The sequence below is a fragment of the Quercus robur genome, chromosome 10 (assembly GCF_932294415.1).
Source record: "Quercus robur chromosome 10, dhQueRobu3.1, whole genome shotgun sequence".
In the NCBI taxonomy this organism is placed as follows: Eukaryota; Viridiplantae; Streptophyta; class Magnoliopsida; order Fagales; family Fagaceae; genus Quercus; species Quercus robur.
Genome location: NC_065543.1, coordinates 8383947 through 8403727, shown reverse-complemented (window position 1 = coordinate 8403727; position 19781 = coordinate 8383947). Strand labels below are relative to the sequence as shown.

General features: G+C 36.9%; 1 long non-coding RNA gene across 1 annotated transcript; it reads right to left on the bottom strand.

Moving 5' to 3' along the window:
• Window positions 1-1039: 1039 nt before the first annotated feature.
• On the bottom strand, window positions 1040-4399 carry LOC126703368 (uncharacterized). The gene is made up of 2 exons (XR_007648031.1): window positions 3932-4399; window positions 1040-1435 (listed from the first exon to the last, which is right to left on the bottom strand). It is a non-coding gene; the product is annotated as an uncharacterized LOC126703368 (long non-coding RNA).
• Window positions 4400-19781: the final 15382 nt, after the last annotated feature.

Below are 19781 nucleotides of genomic sequence, written 5' to 3'. Positions count from 1 at the left end.
GATATACAGCAAATAGAGAAAAAAATTGAGAAGGTAAGGATATATGTTTTCTTTCAAAACTATGGGCTGTGATTGGCTATGGTGGCAATGATGGGGTTTAGGGGAGAGAGAGGGAGGGAGAGAGAGAAAGAGATTTTGTTATGTCCATGAGGGAAAGTTTGTCAAGTGATGGGCACATGATCAACTTACAGAAATTCTAGGACACGTTTTTATTCAAATTAAAATTTTCTAAATTTATATTTCATGTCATTTTAATTAATCACACAACAAAAAAAGTAGCAAGTATGTTAATAATAACAAACCATAAAAAACCTATTAAATTTTTTTTTTTTTTTTTGCCCAGGGGAGGAAAGTTATTAAGGAAAATAATAGTAATCAATATTCAGAAAGTTTGTTGATAAGTACTTATTAAAAGAATGTGTGGTAGAAGATCATGAAATTTGTTAAAGAAAAGCCAAAATTCTTGTAATTTTTACTGTTGCTCATCAAAATAACAGTCCTTGTACTAATAATAAAGATACTGATAATCCTAATTTAATTTTTTGGTATAAATAAAAATATTGGAAAAAGATAGGACTGCACAAAAATGAATATACATGTAGGTGCGCAATTGAACCAATTGAACCAACCTAAGACAAATACAGATCAGGGGTCCAAACATACCAGATCAAGGTTCAGCACATGAATTGAAAGACTTGCACCTTCCAGTGTCTCGAAGATCGGAAACTCCACTCAATCACCATCAAGAGCAAAGACTACTCTTTTGGTTGTGGTCGTGGTCAATGGGGTCAGGAAGCTGCTGGTCGTGGTCACTGGTGATGGGTGGTGTGCTGTCCTGACTCCTAATACCATCTTAAGCATTCGGAAGTGTGTAGGGCCGTAGGCTTAAAATTAATTATACTAACACAACATTATACCAATCTGTCCCTCATAACAGCTATGATGAAGGGAAAACATTTACCTCACATTGAATCGTTAGCTATGATATATTGAATTTATGTAGCACAAACATGTTTTTTGTTTACTAATAATCCAACTCTGCACAGAAAACTTTTTGCTTTAATCAAAATGCTTTGTTTTTTTAGAAAGAAAGAAGGAAGTGGCTCACATGATTCTAGACTGCAACAAAAACAAAGAGTATTGTCTTGCAGGGAAACAAAAGCACCATGAGTTACAGAGATTAAAGAAACATCTAAGACAAAGCAAAATAAAACAATATAGTAGCTTATATTCTCTTCTTCAACAAAAGAAAGGGTAATAGCTCTAATAAAAAAAAATGAGTGCAAAAATATAAATTGGTAATGAATTTACCAATAAAACTCCCTTTTTTTTAGGGTATGTGTTTGATCCAAATGCTCCTCTTCGTTAAATCAGCTGCATCTCCTTGAATCCCCTTCTCCAAATTTGTTTCTAACAAATATGATAATCCTTTAAGCTGATGTAAAGGTAGGGAAGCAATTAATATGTTAAATTACACTTATCTATGTACTGATAATACAGAAATCATATCAAGAAAAGATTAGAATCTATACTGCTGCAGAATTGAAACATTGTGATCGCTTGAAATTAAAGCAAGCTGATCTAGTCCAATTGAAAAATCACCACTGGAAGATGGAGGTGGTTCTAATGTTCCTAACACACAGCAAATTAAAATAGCATAAAAAAAATTTATTCAGTGGCCCATACAACAAGAATACAATTAAAAAGCTGTGTTGCACCAAGTTACAGTAGAAGAACAGCTAATTTTGACAAAGATAATACAGGACAATGGCATCGGCACAGGCATCAAAGGTTGGAAAAAGAAACATAAATGATAGCTACACATAAAACTTGAACCCTGCTACAGCGTATGATCTAACTACAAATAGAAGTCCTCAGAGACTCAGACCAACATAGGAAAGAGCAAGGATAGGGCTAAATTGATCTTCTTGTAGACTAACTAATTTGAAGTAGTTATACGAAGATATTCATAGAATACAGGAAACTCGGTAGTTTACGGATGCTACGAGAAGCCCAAAAACAAGGTTGAAGCCCTTAAGAAAGAAATGCTGTCTAGCAATACAACTAACAAGGCCCTCCATGCATAGAATGAGGGGGAAAATTAACAAAAATAGTTTAAAATTTAAAAAATAAATGATTCATGAAGCCAAATCCAAGCAATTGAAGGCGTTGTCGACTTTATTCCATTTTTAGGTTTCATTAATTGCATTAGATTGACTTCCTAACACATAAAAACAGACTCTACTCATTACTCTTCATGGCACTACACAATCTATAATTGTAGCTTTGTCAAGAAGCACTCTACTCATTACTCTTCACGGCACTGCACAGTCTATAATTGTAACTTTGTCAAGAAGCAAATATGTGCTAAAAAAAGTGTTTAATATTAAGAGAAACTAGTCAGACCCACGCGATACGTGAGAATATATATATATATATATATATATATAACATGCAATGAGGTGTAATATCTTTTATAAGTATTTTTTATCTTTTTATCTATACAAATATATCATTTTATTATTTATTTTTGTTTGATTAAATTTTTTTAAGGTGTACATATTTTTCTAATTTCTATTGTAGTGTATTATATTTGTCTAATATACAACTATACTTTATAAGTTTCAAATTAATTATTCGAATTTCTCATCTTTTAAGGAATAAGAAGATTATCATGATAATCAAAATTCATCACAAAATTACAATGTTATCTTAACCAATATTAAAATGAAACCAAAGGAATAAAAGGTAGACTTTATAATAATTTATTATTCGAAAAATTGGTAGGCATATTTAAATTCATAGTCATGTAGATTATGTTTTGCTATAAACTCAAATTCTTATTTCCAAAAAAAAAAAAATAATAATAATAATTAGTATTAAGCCAAACCAAAATTCAACCAAAGCTATAAAGGAAGAAAGAAGACTTTGTAATGAGAAATTGAAAAAACACAATACCAAAACACATATTTGAAAACAAAACCATCAACCTTAATCAGAGTATAAGAAAGAACAAAAATTCACCAAAAGAAAGTAAAGAGAGAGAGAGAGAGAGTACTCAGTTTTTGTGTGAGAAAAATATGAATTGAATGAAAGAAATGATATCATATTTATACAAAATAAAATGGGAAGAAGAAGAGTCGAATTATAAAAAATAGAAAAGAATGAAGGAAGTGTAGCGGTGAAGTAGAGAGTAGTGGGGAGGTAAAGAGGCAAAAAGAGAAAGAAAAGGTTGAAGAAAGTGTAACCATAGGTGTGGAATAATAGGGAGAAGAAGAGGTTTTTGTTTTTATTTTTGTTGTTCTTTTTTTTTTTTTTTTTTTTTTTTTAAGATTAGTGAGAAGAAAAGTTTAAAAGAGAAAATAAGATGTAGAAAATAAGTGCATATATATTTAGAAGGATGGAAAGAAAATGAAATTCAATGTTTAAAGGAGTTTTCAATATAAACAATAGACAATTAAAGTTTATGATGATGTGTAGTACATTACGTTGGCCACAAATAATTAATTTTGCAATAGATGATCAATAAATATATCATGCCACTTCTATTTTGACATTGGTAAGAAAATTCTAACCTTTCTTCATCAACATCAAGCCCCTAATCAATTCCATCAATCATTAATCCGGAAGAGTTTTTCCACCTCTAATGTGTTATGCTATGTTTTGAGGCAGTATTAGGCCTCAAATTAATTTGGTTAAGTGTGAGATTGTCCCGGTCGGCTTAGTTCGTAATGTGATAGCTTAGCTAGTTAGCCTAATGTAATAGCTTAGCTAGTTTGTTAGGTTGTTCTGTGGGAGCTATTCCAATGACCTATGAGGGTTTGCCTCTTGAATCATCATTAAGGCAAGTACTGCTTTTAAAAAAATAATAATAAATGTTTTATTACTAAAAGACAACTAATAAAAAGCACAAGTTACCCTAAAAAAATACCTCTCAATTACAAGCAAAAGAAAGTGATTCAGTTGACCATCCACAGAGTAATCTAACAACAGATATCTTCAACTACATTTCAGAAGCTTGCACGTCTTCAACTGCACAAGCAGCACCAGTCAACGAATAAGAAACTCCTATAGCAAGGAAAAAGAGTGACTGCTTAATGCAGTCATCCAATAATAAAGAGAACGAAGCAAGAATTGTTTCAAACACCCCAGTACCACTCAAACGCCATATTAAGGTGAGTTCTTCTTGGGATGTTATTGTGGAACAAGTGGAAAGAAGTTTAGCCAGTTGGAAGATTTTTTAAAGTAGCCGGTAGGAAAAAATTATTTATGTCAAAGGATGGTAGAGTCACTTTGGTTAAAAGCACTCCCTCAAGCTTACCCATCTATTTAATGTCTATTTTGTCCATGCCTACAGGAGTTGCTAATAAACTTGAAAAGCAGTGAACAGATTTTTTTGGGGGCGGTTTATGTCACACCCCAAACCCAAACGGGTCCAAAGCATTAGAAAAAATAACCATCAAGAGAACCTGTCATTTTGAATTGATTATATTCCACAATGGTCCGAGGTTGTAAAGAGGATAAGCTGTGTTGGAGGCCGCATATACGAAAGGGTTTCTAGGTTAGATCCTATTACAGAGCACTAGCCCCTACAGGAGTTGCAAACTTCCCTTAGAAAAGAATTTAGAAGCCTAAAGTCCCAACAAAAGTGGCATTTTTTCTTTGAGTTGCCTCTTCGGGGAAATCCTAATAGCAGATAACCTGAGGAAGTGAAACACTATTTGGTGAGCTGGTGTTGTATGTTCAAGGGGGACGGAGAGACAATGGACCACTTGTGGCTTCATTGTCCCATTGCTAGGGAGTTGTGGGATATGGTCGTTGCCCTTTTTGTGGTTCAGTGGGTGATGCCTGAGAGGGTTGTTAACTAACTAGCATGATGGCAAATCCGTGTTGGGCAACATTGGAACAGTAGGATATCCAAGTTCATTCACCATGGCTTGATGTGGTGCATTCGGAAAGAATGAAATTCTAGAAACTTTTTAAGTGTGCAAGAGGACAACTCTAGATCTGAAGTTGCATTTCCTCAAAACTTTATTTGAATGGTCATCGATGTAATGAAGTTTATACTTCAACTTATTAGAGTTTTATTTACCATTGTACTTTTAGAGCTTAGTTTTGATGTCCATCTAGTATACCTCCTAAGATCTATGTACTTGGTTACTCCTAGTTGGTCTAATAAAATTTACTACTTATCAAAAAATCAGGTCCCTTAATGCTTGTGACCTTTGGTTTATGGTTTTCTTGGCCAGAGTATCTATATGTACTGAAAATATTTAGAATCATAAAGAAAATAATAGTTCCAACTTTGAGACATTATTAAAGAGTTGCTGCATTGGACACCATTCTACATAATCCCTCACCTCTGTCTAGCTAAAAAGACTTCTACTTATTTGACAATGCCAATGTAGTAGAGCTATTTATATAGCAAAAAATAATTAAATAAATAAAAAATGAAATAAGAGAACATATTTGAATGGCCAAGACTGCCTCATGCTATGATACTAGGTGCTGCATTGACTGGAATTATGCAATAACCCCCAAAATGGACGCAAAGCACGTGACTAATACAACTAATTAAGCTAATATAGGACCCATTATTGAGGTGTACCAAGAATTCAAGCCAAATTTCCAAATAACTTTTAGTGTATCCACCTACACATAGGTTCCATAGCATTGGGGGTAGTATCAAAGCCAAAAAAGAATAGCATAAATTGATTACTACCATTAAACTCCAATATATTTGCAAAAATTGGCACAAATTTTTTACTACCATTAAACTGTAAGGATGATGCGCCATATTTTAAATTGACAAATAGAATGAATAGATAGATAGAAGAGAGAGAGTGTGTGAGTGTTTAATATAGGACTACGTACCCTCCAGCAATGAAGCAACGGCGCCCTGATGCTGTTTGAGTCATAGGTAGAATCACTTCCCATGTTGTCCAATTTTTCATTGTCCCAGTGATCTGCATCCTCTGAATGTTGAAGAAACTCATCATTGTCACAAGAGAGATGGCACAGTCACTCTATAATTCTCTCTATTCACACCACTCATCACAATAATCAACAAATTGAACATCCCACTCTCAAACAAATCTCAATTTTTCCAATTGAAACAAACACTGTTTGCACTCCAGATTAATGTGCGTTTGTAGATGAATTTTATCAACAATGAAAATAATAATGAAGTCCAAATTCACATGCCATTCATAAAAAGAACAAAAATCACATGCTGTTCAATTAATAATAATGCTAATTACTAGGTTCTTGTGATAACAACATTATAACATAACAGGCATTAAGGTCCAAACAAACTCAAATGACACTTACCCATAAATATATAATCTAAACCCTAAAAAAGACATATTATGACACTTTGCACCATTTTCTTTTGTAGTAACCACTAATACTATTATAACCATCCAAAGACATAATTAACTAATATGGGAACTTAATCAAGTTTGCTTTAGGCTCTATAGTCTATACATAGCCTCCATTAAATAAAACTTAAGAAACACATTATGGATAATTAATTATCTTAATTTGCCAGAGTCTACAACAACATTAGAGTTGAGAGACCAGTGGAACTCACAAAAACCTTTTCTACTATAAAGACTTGAACAAAAAACAGAAAGACCAAAAAAGGACGAAAGTTGCAGAATGCAAACAAGCATATGGTTCAATCAAAATATATCCGAAGGAAGACCAAAAGTATATCATTATTTTTTATTTTTTATTTTATTCCCCCAATGGAAGCCACGAAATGATCCACCCTGCAAACAATTTCACTCTGAAATTCATAAAGCCAATGCCCAACCTTAAGATCTCAACCCAACATATATACAGCAGACCCACCCAACACCTTCAACCTACCCGTATTGAAATTAATCCACTTCCATCGATCGTATCATAAACTAATGGACACCGAAGCCTAACTCAAATTAAAATCCAAAATCCAAGAAATAAAAATTAGAAAAACAATAACAATTTTCAAATCACGTTCAAACCCTCAACTTTTTCCAAAATTACATTTTTAACCTGAAATTTTTCTTTACTTATATTTTAAATCCCAAACTTTAACTAAATCACATTTCAAACCCCAAAACTCTCTCAAATTTACATTTTGGTCCTTAAAATTCCTAAAATTACACTTTGATCCCCAAAATTTTCCAAAATAACAAAAAAGCCCCCAAACTTTTCTAAATTATGAAGAAACCCCTAAACTATTCTAAAATTTCACAAAAGGTCCGAGGTCACAAAAATACTATTTCAACCACAAATTTCAGCAAAATAAATCAAATGTCTTCAAGATTAGTAAAATTATCCGATGCCATTCAAGATTGCATCCACATTTCAAAAAATTTGATCATTGTGTTCCTTGCTGTCTTCTTGCATAATCAAAATACTTTAAGGGAATTAATTGTAAATTTAATTTGCTGTGCTATGCTATGGAATTAGGTAAGCCCTATTTAATAACAAAAATGCAATTTATCTTTCCTTCAAATTATTCAACAAGATCATTGAGATCTTAATTTTACGATAAGTTATTCCATTTTTAATTCTTCATAGAGTTGATGGCAAATAGAAATAATTGCTTTTGTGTGATTCTATTAGGATGCTTTGTTGCCATCTTTGAGAATATATCAAAAGTTTATTGACTCAAGTGGATCTCAGCATCAAGGATCCATGATAAATAATTCTTACTTGAAATATAAGGGCAATGAATTCAAGTTTTGAAAATTTGGACATTATCTATGCCAGAGATATATATTAAAATTAAATGAACAAATATTTATATCATGTAAAATATAATTAAGTAATACTATGTTTAATCCAAATTCTTCAAAGGTAAATTTTTTATAAGAATCAATAATCAACATGAAACATAACATAAAACATATGTATATAATATGCCTAGCATAAGATGCATAAAATTTTTTATCCATCAAATAAAAACAAAAATTTTAAGCATGAATCAATGTGATAACAAAAAAAAAAAATTGTATAGTAAGATAACTAATTTTTGGGAGAAATTTATGGTGGGCTAAGTGTCACACAACCTTTAACGTTGTAGGACAAAAATGAGCACAATTTCTTTTCTTTTTTCTTTTTTTTTTTTTTTTTTTTTTTTTTTTTTTTGCATTGGTTAGAGTTCCATAGTAATTATGTGTTGTGAAATAAAAGGAATTATAAATAAATAAATAAATAAATCAAGATATCTAAAGATTCATACACAAACTATAATGGTATAGGAGGCAAAATTTTAAGCCAATTATAAAATGCCACATTAAAATTTAGTGGCAAATTCTAAATAAATGTTATTAAATTAATTAAATTAGATGATAACATGTGTCATCCAAATTGACATCACATTGGCATATCAAAATTTGCCACGTGTTATTTGGCCCGCAAAATAAAGATAAATTTTCCATTCAAAATTTATGGATAATTATCTTTATTAAGTTAAATAAATAAATAAAATAAAGATAAATTTTCTATTCAAAATTGATAGATAATTATCTTTGATGTGCAACGAAAATTTGTTCCAAGGCTTTTCTCGTCCATAGGCATCGTCCAAAGAAAAGACAGGAGGAAGGGAGATCCTCACCTAAGTTCAACCTCATCCGTCCATCCTTAAAGGACGGACGAGGTTACTACACTACGAACATGTCTCCACCAGGTGTGGGAGAAAACATACCGTCGCTAGTCAAGTCCAACCGTTGTGAAATGCAGATTTAAATAATCTAATTTCCACAGCAGTTATGGAAGTTACCTCCGAGCCTTTTGGATTCCTTAACAATAGGAATGGTTACCAAACAAGTAATCGTTCCCAGTATGCGATATAAACGCTCGCCAGCAAAAGAGTAAGGGATTCTGATGCTGAAACTTTCAATTTACTAGGAATCACAAAAAATGCTAACTTTACCATCTGAGGGTTCTTGGCCGGCTTCCACCGGTCTTCTCTGATTTTTCTGTTTGTTTTCTCAAGATTCAGTCACAAACTCATCAAGGCCTGAGACTTTCAGCCCACTGATATCACAGGATTCATCAGTTGGCGCCGTTTGTGGGGAAGAATTTCTAACGTTTGAACTTCACCATTGGATTTTGCGATTTCTTTCTCCAACAAAGGGCTGAAATGGTTCGGACAAGATCAAGGGCTACTAGCCCAGGCCCTCAAGAAAGCTGGGGCGATCGTCAATCAGTGCCTACCGTGCAACCACCTTCTGTCCAACACGTGTAATCCATGGCCGCTACTATGGCGGAGTTAACCCGCCAGAACCAGGAGTTGGTTAGAGAACTTAATATAAGGAGGCAATGTCGCGATGGGAACACTGAAGGACAGGCCCAGAGTCAGGATGGGAGGAATGTTGAATTCGAAAGCCAATCAAGGGGTACCACTTCAAGGAGGGTGACTCACTTGGAAAGGGAAATGGACCAAATGAGAAGAACTATGGATGAGATGAAGGAGAGTATAAAGAGGACGAACCCTGTAGAAGACTTGGTTCACAAAACTGATTCTCTTTTTGTGGCTTCCATCAATGCTCACCCTTTGCCACCCAAGTTCAAGATGCCTTCCTTAGATTCATATGATGGGACGCGGGATCTGTTTGACCACATTGCCACCTTCAAAACTACCATGCACCCTCAAGGGGTTCCGGATGAAATAATGTGCAGAGCTTTCCCTACCACCCTCAAAGGACCTGCACGAGTGTGGTTTAGCAAAATACCTTCGAGCACAGTAACGTCCTTTGAGGAGTTAAGCAAGTTATTTGTCAACAATTTCATCGAAGGACAGAGGCACAAGCATTCCTCGTCTAGTTTGCTAACCATAGAACAAGGAGAGAATGAAAGTTTACGGTCCTTCATCATGTGGTTCAACAGGGAAGCCTTAGCAGAGAACGAGATGGATGACAAGCTCCTTTTGGCAGCTTTCCACAATGGGGTTCATTCTAACTTGTTCATCCACAAGTTATATGAGCAGGAGCCTTAAACCATGGCTGAACTCGTCCATTCAGTCCAGAACTTTATGAATGCAGAAGATGCTATCATAACCAAGAAGAGGAAGAGAGTTGAGAAAATGGAAGCTAACCCCACTCACCATTCAGAACAAGGTCCTCGTCCTAAAAAGGGACGAACGGAAGACAAGAAGGATCGAGACAAGAAGGTGGGCCCCTCAGCACGAAGTCAACAGTATACACCATTGAACGTGCCACTCGAGCAAGTCCTAATGCAAATCAAGGATGATCCTTCCTTGAAGTGGCCAGAGAAAATGAAGGGAGAACTTAATAAGCGCAATAAGAATAAGTATTGTCGCTTCCATAAAGACCATGGGCATGATACGGACGAGTGTTTTGATCTAAAGCAGCAGATTGAGAATCTTATAAGGTAGGGAAAATTAAGGAGTTTCCTTGGACGAGACCACAGGGACGAGAAATTTAAGGGAAAAGCCGAAGAGTCGTCACGACCATCTCTCGAAGAAATCAGAGTTATTATAGGAGGAAGCTCTACAGGCCAGTCATCCAAGTCCAAGAAAACATACCTGAAGGTGGTACAAAGCGTCCAACTCTCTGGACGGTTACCCAGAGAAAGGACCACGGATGAACAAGCAATCACGTTCATGGAAGATGAAGCTGAAAGAATTCACCATCCTCACGACGATGCTATCGTCATTACCTTGCTTATTGCTGACTACACAACCAGAAAGGTGCTAGTGGATAATGGAAGCTCAGTAGATATTTTGTATTTTCCAGCTTTTCAGCATATGAGGTTAGGACGAGACCGCCTTCGTCCAGTGAATTCCCCCCTGGTAGGTTTTGGTGGAATGAAGGTGCAGCCCGTGAGTACTATTACATTGCTAGTGATAATGGGGGCATATCCACAGCAAATCACCAAGGACGTGAACTTTCTTGTGGTAGACTGTTCATCCTCCTATAACGCCATAATTGGAAGGCCAACTTTAAACAATTGGAAGGTAGTTACATCCACCTACCACCTGTCGGTCAAGTTTCCAATAGACAATGGAGTAGGACAAGTACAAGGAGACCAATTAGCAGCAAGAGAATGTTACCTGGCCATGTTGGCCACGGACGAGCAAGTTCAGACCATGAATATTGAAGAAAAGAGGGTTGTGGTAGAACCCATTGAAATGTTAGAAGATATTTCCTTAGATGAAAATAACCCTGAGAGGTGTACCAGGGTTGGGGCAGATGTAGAAGTGTATGTGGATGACATGTTGGTAAAAAGTTTAGACGAGTGTAAACATCTGGACGACCTACAAGAAACCTTCAATACACTCAGGCGGTACAGTATGAAGTTGAACCCCAACAAGTGTGCTTTCGGAGTAGCGTTAAGGAAATTTCTTGGATTCATGGTTTCACATAGAGGGAATAAGGCAAACCCAAAAAAGATTAAAGCAATTCTAGATATGAAGCCTCTGTAGAGTACCAAAGAAGTCCAGTCTCTTACCGGGCGAGTTGCCGCCCTCAACAGGTTTGTTTCTAAAGCTACTGACAAGTACTTACCATTTTTCAAGGTTCTAAAGAAAGCATTTGAGTGGACGGATGAGTGCCAAAGAGCCTTTCAAAACTTGAAGATGTACCTCGTTACACCTCCGCTGTTGAGTCCGTCCATGATGGGAGAAGAATTGTTTTTATACCTGGCAGTGACCCCGCATGTAGTAAGCTCAGCATTGATAAGAGAGGAAGCAAAAATGCAGAAGCCAGTATACTACACTAGCAGGGCATTGAGGGGGGCGGAAGGACAATATCTGCTAATAGAAAAGCTAGCCTTTGCACTTATCACGGTTTCCAGGAAGCTGAGACACTACTTCCAAGCCCATGTAATCAATGTTATGACAGATCATCTGCTTAAAAAAGCCATGAACAAGTTGGAAGCCGCAGGACGTTTGATCCAGTAGGATGTTGAACTCAGGGACTGGCTAAGTCTATGGAAGCGAAGTCAATACTCATCCAGGGAGATTCTCTGTTGGTCATGGACCAAATAAATGGGACATATGAGGCGAAGGAAGAACGAATGAAAAAATACTTGAAAAAGGTGTTACGGCTTGTGAAGAAATTCAAGGAAGCTAACTTCATTCAAATTCCAAGAGAGGAGAATGCAGAAGCAGATACCTTAGCGAAGGAAGCCTTAGCAACTGAAGCAATGGACGAGTTTGATGAAATTCAGTACGTCCCAAGTATAGATCTCCCGGAAGTGCAGCAAATAGGGAATGCAGAAAATTGGATGACCCCAATCGTGTCATACCTGAAGGACGGAAGACTTTCGGAAGGAAAGAATGAGGCTAGAAAACTCAGGATAAGAGCAGCCAAGTATGTCCTTATGGACGAAGTTTTGTACAAGAGAGGCTTTTCTCAACCTTATCTCAGGTGTCTGGCTCCAGATGAGGCGAACTATGTGCTGAGGGAAGTTCATGAAGAAGCCTGTGGAAATCATTCGGGAGCTAGATCTCTCATCCACAAAGTCGTCCATGCAGGGTACTATTGGCCAACTGTCCAAGTGAATGCAAAAGCTTATATCAAGGTATGTGACAAATGCCAACGATTTAGTAATGTCCCCAGACAACCATCAGAGTATCTCACCCCAATGATGGCCCCGTGGCCCTTTGCTCAATGGGGCCTAGATATCCTGGGTCCTTGTCCACTCGAAACTAGACAGATGAAATTCGTAGTAGTAGGGATTGACTATTTTACCAAGTGGGTGGAAGCAGAACCCTTGGCAAGCATCACACAGCAGAATGTAAAGAACTTCTTCTGGAAGAACATAGTATGCAGGTTTGGGGTGCCCAAAGTACTAGTATTCGACAACGGGCGGCCGTTTGACAACTCCCTTTTCAGGGACTTCTGTCAACACTTTAGAATCCAAAATCATTATTCCTCCCCCGCCCACCCACAAGCTAACGGTCAGGCCGAGGTTGCAAATCGATCCTTGCTAAAAATCATCAAGACTCGTCTTAAGGGGGCAAAGGGAGTATTGGCCAGATGAGCTACCTGGTGTCCTATGGGCGTACAGGACGACGGTGAGGACCCCTACAGGGGAGACACCTTTTAAGCTAGCCTATGGAAGTGAAGCAGTCATACCTGCAGAAGTGCACATGGCTAGCCATAGGGTGATGTCATATCAGGATAAGGATAATGAGGAGCAACTCCGTTTGAACCTCGATCTTATAGATGAGGTGAGGACAGATGCAGAGCACAGGGCAGCGAAGTACAAGAACCTCATGGCTAGGCAATATGATGCAATGGTGAAGCCAAGACGTTTTAACATAGGAGATCTCGTCCTGAGAAAGGTCTCTTTGGCAACCAAAAACCCAGCTCATGGGAAATTGGGCCCTAATTGGGAAAGACCCTATAGAGTCATCAACTTTAAAAGGCAAGGATCCTACTATTTAGAGGCTCTGGACAGGAGAAAATTGGAACATCCTTGGAACGTGGTGCACCTGAGGAGGTACTATCAGTAAAAGTGAGCCTGGATGAGTATCACTATGGACGAGCTTGGAGGTTGCCATTCTACTTACGTTCTACTTATGTTTAATGCTGTTTGTGTTTGATAATACTGCTTTGTTATTTGTGTTGTGGTTATTTGTCGTGATTGTGGACGAAGTTATAGAGTACTTATTAAATAAAAAGGCATTAGCATGTATGTGCCTTATCTGTAAACGATATTTATGTTATATACAAAATGTTGTGTGAATTTCAAATCTCCATGCTATTCTCGTTCAAAGCTAACCTACAAGATGGCTAAGAACAAAATTTTTTAGTAAGAAGAATAAATTCTCTGGACACGGAGATGTAACGTCTAAGCTTTCCTAAAGGTGAAGCAAAATCAAGGCACCCTCGTCCAGAACAAAGGACGATGTAAAGCCAATACCTCAAGCAAGCCTAAGGCATATTCGTCCATAAGGGTAAAGCAAGACCAAGGCACCCTCGTCCAGATCAAAGGACGAGGTAGAGCCTATAACTTGAGTAAGCCGAGCCCAAGGCATACTCGTCTATATAATGGGCGAAGTAAAGCATAATGCACATCCAGACTATGGATGGTAAAATACATAGATGAGTGTCATAATGCACGTCCAGACCATGGACGATAAGTCCATTGACAAGTGTTTTGAACAAAAACCCAGTCTGTGGACGAGCAGGGTGCATGTCATCAAACAAAAATCAGCTTAGTCCAAGGACGAGTAATTACCATTTTATAAACAAATTACATTTGATGAAATTCCAATAAAAATGGTTAAGTACATATATGAAATATGGACGAGTCAAGCATGAAATCTTGCATATGAAAATGAAAAGTTTCGTCCGTGCATATATGAAAGAAAAATAATTACATCCATTCAATCGTTTTAAGGGCGGACAACCAACGTCCAAACACCCTTATGAAGAACAAGTTTAATAACTCGTCCTAAAACCATGGATGAGCTTAATGTATTTGAGTTGCATCAAAAGATCCCAAAACAAAGGATTAAACAGAAAAGGAAAAATACAAAGTTTTGTAAAAACTTGTTCTTAAGCAGGGGGGGCATTGGACGGTTGGGTAGAGGCATCGTCCTCAATGTTAACGTCCTTGGAGCTGGTTTGGAGAAGAGAACTGGTAGTAGCATTCAAATTAAGCTTGATGGAGATGAAGTTTACTTCAGGGAAGTTTTCAACAGCGTCCAACTTGAAATCCTCAAAACCTGCTACGTAGTTGCGATCCAATAAGTCCATAAATTCTTTGGACGCCTTGAACTCCGCAACGACATCTTCTTTAGCCTTGGAGAGAAGAGTACTCAACTCGTCATTCTTCTTTTGAATATGATCAAGATGAGTATCTTTCTCCACTATATCAGCTCTCAACTCCTTGATTAAGTTTTGATGCTTCGTTGGCTTCTCCTTAGCCTCAGCAGTTATCCCAACCCATTTCTTACTCTCATCCCTTACATTTTGGATGGTCATCTCTAGTAAGATCCTCGTCTTGTCCAACTCAGTGGCCTGCCTAGACGCTGCGATAAATTTGGACATGGCCTGCAAGAGAAAAATGCTTGGTTAGACGGCCAAAAAATTATGAAATAATAAAGACGAGACGAGAGTAAAGTTACCTTAAAAAGATCATGAACACATGAATGTTCAAAATCTTTCAAGGACATGTCATAGCAGGCATTTATGTCTTCATCCTTCACAGCTTCCCTGAAGCGTTCCCAAGCCAAATCCTCATTTTCAATAATGTTCGAGGATACCCTCGAAGGAGGCTAAGACGAGACAGATATGATCGTCCTAGGAGGGGTCTTGGACGAGGTAGTCTCAATAGGTGGAGACACATCCATATCAATTGTTTGGACGGTAGGATTGGACTGAGGAAGGTTAGGCTTGGTTACCTTGGAGGATGCATGCTTAACCCTTTTGGACGATGCATGCTTAACCCTTACTGTTATCTCGTGTGCAAATGCCTCTTCAAAAGGACTAGGGCCCAATCCCCACTTAGCAAGTCGTCTAAGTGTCACTAGAGAATGAAAATTCCTATCTGCGTGTAGACGAGCTCTGTGGACGCGGTCATGGTGAAACTTGCTAAGAGAAGGTCATCCAACAGCTGTAAAAGAACGAGTTAGAATATAAAAATAATAATAAAAAAAAAGGGACTTACCCTCAAGACGAAGGTTCCCTAGGTCCCCAGTATAATGACCAAATGTGTCCCGGCCAACGTCTGAAAGATTCCCAGCCCAGAAGCCGAAGACGGAGAAAAACTCCGTCTTCCATTTTCTGTCAGACGAGGGTAGAGACCTAATCATTCTACAATCTTTGCCCCAGGCAATGAACTGGTAAAAGCCAAGGGATTGGTGAATTTCTGAGGGTTTATAGCAATAGAGGAACTCGTCCACCATAAGAGGACGGTCCCCCCCAAACACCTCCCTCCATAGAACTTGCATAGAGATAACTAATCTCCATGCATTTGGATTGAATTGACATACTCCTAAACCTAGCCTAACTAATAATTCCCTAATGAAAGCATTTAAAGGAAATCTCAAACCCCCCAGAAGATAAGCTTCATAGGCACCTATCCCAAAAAGAGGATCACATCACCATTCTCCACGGACGGGCAACCTAGGGTTAAGCTTGTCTGGGATCTGGTACCATGTCCTTAGATTACTTAGTCTTTGCTCATCTGTTTTGGAAGGGATATCTATTGCACAACTGAACACAGTTACCTCCTCCTCATCCAAAGGGACGGACGGAGGGACGTTGGACGAGGTACCTACCTAGGACCCCGAGGCCTTCCTAAGCTCTTGTTGTATGGCCTCTAAAGGAAATCTAGGGACACCAGAAACGTATTCCTCGTTCATGGAGTTCCCCCCATCACTACTACTAGAGCCACTAGAACTTGTACTACTTTCATATTGATACTCGTCTATGGCCCTCTCTAGACTATCGCTAGACGACATTTTTTGAAAAGATCAAAGAAACCAAAAAGATGAGAGAAGAAGGAATACCTGGCTCTAAGACAAATGAAGGCTATGGACGCAAGGAAATTCCTAGACGAGGCTCTAGACGAGGAATGTCAAAGAAGGAAAATCTCATAAATGTAAAGGGCAGCGGAGGAATTCCCCTATTTATAGGAGAGTGACCTGGGCATATAAAATGACACAACCAATTAGGAGATGACATGTGGCATTCACCTCGAAAAAATGAATCAACGAGACTCATCACCAATAAAAAGGTGACACGTGGCACCTCGACGCACACGCATTCAGGGAAGTGACGCCAAGTCATCCCTCCCTGCTTAGACAACCCATATGGACGAGGGGGCAACTGATGTGCAACGAAAATTTGTTCCAAGGCTTTTCTCATCAATAGGCATCGTCCAAAGAAAAGACAGGAGGAAGGGAGATCCTCGCCTAAGTTCAACCTCATCCGTCCGTCCTTAAAGGACGGACGAGGTTACTACACTACGAACATGTCTCCACCAGGTGTGGGAGAAAACGTACTGTCACTAGTCAAGTCTAACCGTTGTGAAATGCGGACTTAAATAATCTAACTTCCACAGTAGTTATGGAAGTTACCTCCAAGCCTTTTGGATTCCTCAACAATAGGAACGGTTACCAAACAAGTAACCGTTCCCCGCATGCTATATATAAACCTCACCAGCAAAAGAGTAAGGGATTCTGATGCTGGGACTTTCAATTTACTGGGAATCACAAAAAAGGCTAACTTTATCATCGGAGGGTTCTTGGCCGGCTTCCACCGATCTCCTCTGATTTTTCTATTTGTTTTCTTAGGATTCAGTCACAAACTCATCAAGGCCCGAGACTTTCAGCCCACTGGTATCACAGGATTCATCAATCTTTATTAAAAAAAAAATAGAGATAATTATTTATCTTTGTTGATTATTATCTTTATCAAAATAGATAAATAGATATAATTATCTCTAAGAAGAATTTGGGCCAATCAAAAGTCTACTACATCTCTTCAAGCATATTAATTCAAAGTGAAGTTTATCCTCTGAAACCAATATAAATAGAGGACATCCCCTCTCATTTTAGGGGACCAAGTTTTCAAGAAGTTCAAGCTCTAGAGAAATTCTGTCTCAAGAATCTTTAAAGAACTTGAAGAACCTTTGAAGAACTTGAAGAACATTCAAAGGGATTGAAGAACTTGAAGAACAATAAATCTCTAATAAACTCAAGGCTAGAGATTTGTTGTGAAGACCGTTCAATCCATCTTCCAACAAAAGTCAAGAAAATCTCTTGTTCGAGTCAAGTTCAATGAAGATAGAATCAGAGAGTATTTTTTTTGTAAAAGAATTGAAATAGAGATTGTACTTATTATTCATCAATACAAATTTATATTTGCAAACCATATTTCTTTTCAATTGTTTGATTTTCTGCAATTGGGAAATTTTGTGTTTACAAATGGATTTAATAAAATAATTGCTTAAATTTTTACAAGCCAGTTTTTTCTGTATAGTGTTGAGTATGCTAAAATATATGTGGAAATGAAATCATAAAATAGAGAACACAAGAAAACGGGGGTTACGTGATTTAGTCTAGCAAATTATATATACATACAGAGAAAACCTTTAAAAAATACATCTTTATTATATGAAAGTGTAGTACAAATCCTATATTAAATTTTTACAAGCTAGTTTATTCAGGACACCCCCTGCCCATTTTTAATTTAGCCAAAAAAAAAAAAAAAAAAAAAACCCATACATGAGTATATATTGTATGCTAAATCCTAGAGTTCTAATTCAAGTAATAGACTTGTCTTATACACAGTGCAGAATAAGCTTAGACTTATGCTATTATGCTAATATGTTTAATATACTACTTAAATTTTTACAATCCAATTTCCTATGCATAGGTTTTAGAGTTATTATTGGACCATAATTTTGTACACTTTTTTTCTACAACTATTTTATGTGACAAATTGTGATTAGTTATTTGCTACTTTCAAATATATGCATCCACTATTTTTAGTCTACTATATTAAAATTGTGGCGGTGTTATAACGCAAAAAGATGATATAAGTAGAATTTGTCTAGGTTTTAAAGGGGTGGCAAATGGGCGGGTTGGGTCGTAAATGGGTTGAGCATGTAATTACCCATTTATCCATTTATGACCCTTATATATAAATTAATTATCTATTATCAACCCAACCGAACCCATTTAATTAGTAACCCACCCATTTAACTCAATATGACCCAAATACCTCTAAAACTACTTGAATACCCTCTTAACCTCCAAAATTACCAAAATACCATTAAATACCTAAAATGATGCAAATACCCCCACACTTCCAAAATTACCAATATACCCTTGGACATCCAAAATTATCCCCAAAATATCTAAAATGAGCAAAATACCCATGAAACCTCTAAAATAACCGAAATACATCCGATATCTCTAAAATTACCAAATATGCTCAAAAACCAGTAAAATTACCAAAATATCTCCAAAATCTCTAAAATGAGCAAAATACCCCCGATATCTCTAAAATCACCAAATATGCTTAAAACCCACTAAAATGACCAAAATACCTTCAAAATCTCTAAAATGAGCAAAATCCCCCCCCCCCCCAAAAAAAAACCTCTAAAATGTCCAAAATATCCCCAAAACCAAAAAATTACCAAAATACCCCTAAAACCCAAAAAATGGCCAAAATACCCTTGAAACCTAAAAAATGACCAAAATACCCCCAAAACTTTAAAATGACCAAAATACCCCTAAAACCCAAAAAATGACCAAAATACCCCCAAAACCCAAAAAAATACTCAAAACCTAAAAATTATCAAAATACCCCCTAAAACCCAAAAAATGACCAAAATACCCCCAAAACCCATAAAATGACCAAAATACCCCTAAAATCTAAAAATTACAAAAAACCTAAAAATGACCAAAATACTCCCGAAACCGAAAAATATGACCAAAATACCCCCCAAGACCTAAAAATGACCAAAATACCCCCCCAAAACCCATAAAATGACTAAAATACCCCCCTAAACCTAAAAATTACCAAAATACCCCCAAAACCCAAAAAATTATTAAAATACCCCTAAAACCCACAAAATGACTAAAATACTCCTGAAACCTAAAAAATTACCGAAATACCCCAAAACCTAAAAATTACCAAAATACTTCTAAAACCTAGAAATTTATCGAAATAACCAAAAAATCTAAAAATTATAGAAATACCCCTAAAACCTAAAAGATGACAAAAATGCCATCGTAACCTAAAAAATGACTGAAATACCCTTAGAATATAAAAAATTACTGAAATTCCCTTGAAACC